Raw genomic sequence first — 5,209 nt, 5'->3', positions numbered from 1 at the left:
AATAATTTTTTTTCAACATTCAACATTTTTAGGCTCAACAAGACTGCAGTGCTTTATTCACAGCATCACACAAGTTGACAGCATGCGTTCTATGAATGCTTCATTTCAAATGTCGGCAAAACACTGGACACGTTTTCCAAAATTATGTCTAAATTAAGTTTTGTCCACTTTTTGAGAAATGTAATAACATAGACAATAGCTGCAGTATAATAACAGTTCTGATGCAAAAAGTGAAATCAAGTCATAGATCTTTTTAATGACTTCAGTCACATCTCGAGTGAAGGTTGTCAGTACAGCTCTGACTATGTGTAACAACGTCATTATGTGTTTGATGAATAGGACATACAAGCTGCCTTTAGTGTGTTAAACATGTAAATGTAGCACATATTACATTTAACAAGGTGAAATCTTACAAGCAGGATGTAGCGGAGGGAATCATATAACAATGTAATTGACACACATGGAAATAGTTTTTAGCTTTTTTTACTTTCTCCTTCCTCTTTAGGAAACACAGATGAGCTTTATTGTAAAAGATGATTCTCTTTTTGCTGCAATTATATAGATAGTTAAGATTGATTGCTCTCAAACATTCATTTGATGCTGAGTGAATACTGTATGAGATATCTCAGCTGTGCACTGTATTTGAGTAAACGATTAAACAACCAGTGTGAAAGCTTTAGCGGGATCTGTCGGCAGAAATGGAATGGAGCAATAATCATGTTGTCCTCCGTGTACATCAGGAGCGGCTCCGCCATGTTGCACCGTTGTGTTTCTACAGTGGCCTGGAACACACAAACCAAACACTGGCACTTTTACAGTTTAAAGGGATAGGGACCTTAAAGGGATAGTTCACAGAAAATTTAAAATTCACTCATTATCTCACCACTATGCTGATGGAGTGGTGGGTGAAGTGTTTGAGTCCACAAAACACTTCTGGAGTCTCAGGGGTAAACAGCGTTGCAGTCGAATCCAATACAAATGAAGTCAATTGTGACTGATTCTTCAGACGTAATAAAACAAAAAAAAAAAAGGTAACATGCCTCCATACTGCTCGTGTGGTGTCATCCAAGTGTCCGCAAGCCCCGACATTCACATTCGACTCGAAATGGCATCATTTACACCAAGTTTTAAGCCTAAATGTCCTCTGATATCCTCCTCGGAGGCGCCTTCACCTTGATAAAAAATCAAGTAGATAACCAACCTAAGGTGATTGAATCAACTGCAGCTGGAATTTGATTTCAGAATTTTTGTTGAAACCCAGCCTGACCCGATTCCTCTCAGGATCCGTCAGGGCCCGACAGGCTCAGGTATCCTCACTCTGCTACACACATTAAACAGGGAAGGTGAGGTGATGAAGATGAAACATTTAAACTGTCAGAGGTCACAAGATGTTTGGGCTCAAATTAAATCTGTTGGTTTTAACGAAGTAAACTGTCAATCTGTTATGCATGGTATTTATGCTCAGAAAAAATGTTCTGTCCACACCTAGAACATTTTCTCCACACCGATTAGTACAGTAGTTTCAAAGATACGTGATGTGCTGGACTGTTTCACCAAACTACAATCCTCAGTGGCGTCGTCTTAAATAATAAGTGAACTGAAAAGTCACAGTAGTTGAATATAAATCAACAGACACTCAAGTTGTGGCACTTACTCACTTTATGATACTATTGAACCAATTGTATCAGTTTTGTGTTTTACTGATCACGAGGAGGTCCTACTATGTTTCCTTTCCCCCGTTTTAATGCACGTAAATTTTCCCTGTGTGAAGATTTCATAAAGCAAGTGGTATTCATTTGGTTACAATATGCAACATCACCACTGGATGTCACTAAAAATAATTCATGAAACTAGGAGCAGCATCAGTCACAAACATCACAGGGTTTTCTGTCACTTCTCTCTGCAAAGATTCTTCTTCCTTGTTATCTTCGAAGAAATATCAAGCCTTCGTGTCACTGGAGTTTTGGTGGAAAGTGGAGCACCTGAGAGAAACCCCCCCAAAATGGACCAGCAAAATCTTCAAAGAATCAATCCATGCGTTGTCAGGACAAAAACACATGTTAAAAACACTGAGGCGACAAAACATCTGATCACGCCTGTGACAAAAACAGGACATAAGAAGGAGAAAGATTAGTTCATATTCTGGTTACAGGGCAATAAAACAAACCACTCAGCCGCTGTGCTGCCTTTATTACCTCAGATGAGTTTCCTTATCTGCAGACCGCCGGTTTTATCTTCTGGAAATGATTTGAGCTATGTGAAACCACTTGAAATTTGTGACTCATCCCTCTTTACCATATGAAGGATGAATAACGAGAAGTAGTGCTAAAATCTTTTTGTCATATGCTTGCTTTAATACAACTGAATATTGTTTAATATTGTCATTGAGTTAATTACAGTATGATTCTGCATTGCTAACTGCTTCTCTGAGTCATCTCACAATGCCCACATCTCTTGAGCAGGAGTCCCTCTCTTTCTCCGGCATTACAAGAGATTTGAGTGCAAAACTGGAGCATGCATGAAGCAATCTGCAGCGTCTCTCAGCATGTGCTTTGAGATAGAAGGATTTTTCATGTGTGTCGATCAAGCAGAGCTTTAAAGAATGAACAAAAAAGCATAATATCGAGTGATGAGGGAAATTCGCACTTGTATGGATATTAAGTTATGGCTCACAGGCACGTTGTCATGCACATTCACAGCGCGGCGCCAAAAGCCCTCATATTAGTCCATTATCATAATTACAGACATTAGGCAGGCAAAGCAACTAAATTAACATCCAAATAAACAAGCCAAATGCAGCTCGATGGAACTAATTTGTGAAATATGTCTTAAAGAAGCAGTTACGTTTGCATGGAATAGAAACATCAATTCTGCCTCTCGCGTCGCCTCCTCAGCCTCCCTCTCGCATTCTATTTTTTTGTATCAAGGACTAGAAACACAGGCTTTCAAATCATCTCACAGCTTTACATTTAGAAAAAACATGACTCCCGTTGTGAAGGGCTGAGAAAATGCATGTATGTGAACGATCATTGCAATGGCAATCTGTTACATTCACACATGCACAGATCAGAAATAAACAGAGGTTTCCTATTTCCACAGCTAAAACTTCAAGATGGCATTTCTCTTTGATTCCTGCACATGCACATTAATTATTCAGTGGGTGATCAATAGCCTGCAGCATTGGTGACTCATGGAAAGACTAAACCAAAGCCATACAGCCTTCAGAACAATGGGGTCGTTTTAAATAAGCTGGTTGGTTAAAAAACATAATCTGAAGGGTTTCATTTTATAAAAATCCTGATGCATATCAAATATTTTGCATTTTAATGCTAAATCATTGCATTTGCAGTTTCTCTTTCATGCTGTTTTTTATAATAGAGAAATCACCTAGTTCTTTCTTCTTTTTTTTTTTATAAAAAGGGATCTTTCAACCTCCTTTCCATTCTTGTTTGTCTTGGCCTTGTTTTCATCAATCCAATATCTTCAGTCCCTGCAGCAGACCCTAAATGACAAACAGACAGATAGAGGGATGGATGGATGGACAGAGAGAACATAGGAACACAGAACGTTCTAAAGGAAGGATGATGGTGAGTAGATTAAGCTGGTGAATCCCTTTTCAGTGTTGGTCATGGAATAAATTGTGAATTTTCTTTTAACGTCTGAAGCTTTACTGTTCTTAGCTTAAGCACCACACTAAAAAGTAAAGCAGGATAATGTAAGTCACATACGCTGCTTTCAGAAATGCACTGAATGGTAAATTGTATTTATTTTTACAGCACATTTTAGTCTTGTTGACCACTCAAAGCACTTTACAGTTCAGTTTTTTTCCATTCACCCATTTACACACACATTCATACAGTGCAACTATGGGCAGCACCTTTTTTCTATGTGGTTTCAGTATCTTGCCCAAAGACACCTCGGCATGCAGATGGGGAAGACTGGGATCGAACCGATGACCTGGTTAGAGAATGACCGCCGGTCATGCCAATCGGCTTGCTGCTCCCTCACTGCAAGCTAACCACTCAACAAAATCACAACTGTTTGCTGTCCTTGCTCCTAAATGGTGGAACGAGCTCCCCAATGACATCAGGACAGCAGAAAGTCTACACATCTTCCACTGCAGACTAAAGACACATCTCTTCCGACTACACCTTGGATAAAAAACAAATTATATATATATATTTAGTAGCACTTATATGGCACTTATAGCACTTTGTAGTTTGGCTTTCTTGAAGAAAATTGTACTTGCTTGATTCTTGTTCTGGGTTTGTACCCTCATGGTTGAATGCACTTATTATAAGTAGCTTTGGATAAAAGCGTCAGCTAAATGAAATGTAATAACGTAATGTGTGGTGTGCTGTAAACAAACACAAATGATCTCCGCAGAGGAAAACATACATTACATCCTGCCTCTGCCTGCTACACCACCCCTCACTGGAATCATCCGGAGATTTCGCTGCGTTGCTCATGTGTGAAAGGAAACTTTCACACAAAGTCTTGAGCCAATTAAGGGTTCGCTTTAGGGTTTGAAAATGGCTTAATTGACTGACCTGTTTGTCTTAAACCTCACCTCTGTTTAGTCACATAATGTTTACGTGAATAAACAGGCTTTTAAGATGTAGATATGTAACCAGTCACCAAGATCTACAGTCAAATAAAAGTAGTTTGACATTTGGTGGAATAGTCTGAATTACTTTCTTACAAAGATTTAGATGAGAAGATCACTCTTATGCCTGTGTGTTCAATTTAAAGCTATATCCGGAGGTAACAAAATACACCTACACGCATTTCATAACCCTTGTGTTGTCCCTGCTTCCCCCGGCTGTTGGCCCCCTCACATAGCCCACCACATATTAGCACGCACACGCAGGGCAATAGACAAGTGAGCAGCCCTTGCAGATGTATTTGTTACACCCATGGCACACGGTGTGAGTTTTACAGTCCTTTTTCCTGGGGCATATCTGACACCTCTTCCTCTTACTCGCCCAGAGCGGGGCTGCTGCTAGGGCTATGGAGGAGGCCGGACGCTCGGGTCGAGCGTCGCCGTCGTCGTGGTCAAGAGCTCTCCGTGCGGCGGCGGCGGCTTTTAAAGCCTTCACAACCGCGGCGGACGCTTCCGTTTGGGGGATGCGCTCCCCCGCAGTCACGAGAGCCTTTCCCAGCTGCTCTAGGAACACCCTCCGCTTGTTCCGCTTGCCCGGCATCCAGT

This window comes from Hippoglossus hippoglossus, chromosome 1 (genome assembly GCF_009819705.1).
Source record: "Hippoglossus hippoglossus isolate fHipHip1 chromosome 1, fHipHip1.pri, whole genome shotgun sequence".
NCBI classification, from domain to species: domain Eukaryota; kingdom Metazoa; phylum Chordata; class Actinopteri; order Pleuronectiformes; family Pleuronectidae; genus Hippoglossus; species Hippoglossus hippoglossus.
This window is presented reverse-complemented; position numbering follows the sequence as displayed.